This window comes from Oncorhynchus keta, unplaced genomic scaffold, assembly GCF_023373465.1.
Source record: "Oncorhynchus keta strain PuntledgeMale-10-30-2019 unplaced genomic scaffold, Oket_V2 Un_contig_15927_pilon_pilon, whole genome shotgun sequence".
NCBI lineage: Eukaryota > Metazoa > Chordata > Actinopteri > Salmoniformes > Salmonidae > Oncorhynchus > Oncorhynchus keta.
In genome coordinates this window covers 1-1,871 of record NW_026279601.1, presented here as the reverse complement: position 1 = coordinate 1,871, position 1,871 = coordinate 1, and the positions used below count along the sequence as shown (strand labels likewise).

Genomic DNA, 1,871 nt, shown 5'->3' with positions numbered 1-1,871 from the left:
CTACCATAGACACTTCAATGACCAGGTTAGACCAGGGCATTAACTACCATAGCAGACCAGGGGTATTAACTACCATAGACACTTCAATGACCAGGTTAGACCAGGGGTATTAACTACCATAGACACTTCAATGACCAGGTTAGACCAGGGGCATTAACTACCATAGACACTTCAATGACCAGGGGCATTAACTACCATAGACACTTCAATGACCAGGTTAGACCAGGGTATTAACTACCATAGACACTTCAATGACCAGGTTAGACCAGGGGTATTAACTACCATAGACACTTCAATGACCAGGTTAGACCAGGGTATTAACTACCATAGACACTTCAATGACCAGGTTAGACCAGGGTATTAACTACCATAGACACTTCAATGACCAGGTTAGACCAGGGGTATTAACTACCATAGACACTTCAATGACCAGGGCATTAACTACCATAGACACTTCAATGACCAGGTTAGACCAGGGGATTAACTACCATAGACACTTCAATGACCAGGTTAGACCAGGGGCATTAACTACCATAGACACTTCAATGACCAGGTTAGACCAGGGGCATTAACTACCATAGACACTTCAATGACCAGGTTAGACCAGGGGCATTAACTACCATAGACACTTCAATGACCAGGTTAGACCAGGGCATTAACTACCATCACTTCAATGACCAGGTTAGACCAGGGTAACTTAACAATGACCAGGTTAGACCAGGGGCATTAACTACCATAGACACTTCAATGACCAGGTTAGACCAGGGGTATTAACTACCATAGACACTTCAATGACCAGGTTAGACCAGGGGTATTAACTACCATAGACACTTCAATGACCAGGTTAGACCAGGGGCATTAACTACCATAGACACTTCAATGACCAGGTTAGACCAGGGGTATTAACTACCATAGACACTTCAATGACCAGGTTAGACCAGGGGTTAACTACCATAGACACTTCAATGACCAGGTTAGACCAGGGGTTAACTACCATAGACACTTCAATGACCAGGTTAGACCAGGGGTATTAACTACCATAGACACTTCAATGACCAGGTGAGACCATTAACTACCATAGACACTTCAATGACCAGGTTAGACCAGGGGTATTAACTACCATAGACACTTCAATGACCAGGTTAGACCAGGGCATTAACTACCATAGACACTTCAATGACCAGGTTAGACCAGGGGTATTAACTACCATAGACACTTCAATGACCAGGTTAGACCAGGGGCATTAACTACCATAGACACTTCAATGACCAGGTTAGACCAGGGGCATTAACTACCATAGACACTTCAATGACCAGGTTAGACCAGGGGCATTAACTACCATAGACACTTCAATGACCAGGTCAGTGAGTGTTAGTGAGTGTTTCCTATAGCTGTCTGTCAGGGATTTACTGCCAGAGGAAACGTCTGAACAAGGGGGTGTATTTGGGAGGTTGATTGGCCCATAGAGGATGCAGTGGGGTATTGGTTAGCTTAATTGACATATAGTCATGATTGCACTTAAATGTAATGTGTTATTATGACATAGTTCTACTAGATATAATGGACATATGGAGATATACTGTTATATACGGATATAACATTTATTGGTCACATCCCCTTTTGTAGGGTTGAGAGGTGGCTTGAATAGGATCAAAATACATGTGCTAATGCTGGCAATGTGTCTGATTGTCTGAATAAATTATGAAATGTGTTCATTATGTTGCTACAAAAGCAATATTTCATTTCCTCATTTGTCCAGACATATTTTCTCATCGCCTCATGTATGGAGCTCTTATCTCAAAGCCAGGCATGGTCAGTGTTGTGTTCCTACCAGTGCTGAAGGCTATTAAGCTTTCCCAAACGAACTCCTT

The 1,871-nt window shown here is 42.7% G+C and overlaps 1 long non-coding RNA gene across 1 annotated transcript; it reads left to right on the top strand.

Annotated features, from left to right (window-relative positions):
• The first annotated feature begins 134 nt into the window (after positions 1–134).
• LOC127919163 (uncharacterized) lies at positions 135–589 on the top strand. Its single transcript, XR_008102103.1, has 3 exons — positions 135–216; positions 270–303; positions 520–589. It is a non-coding gene; the product is annotated as an uncharacterized LOC127919163 (long non-coding RNA).
• The last annotated feature ends 1,282 nt before the right edge of the window (positions 590–1,871 follow it).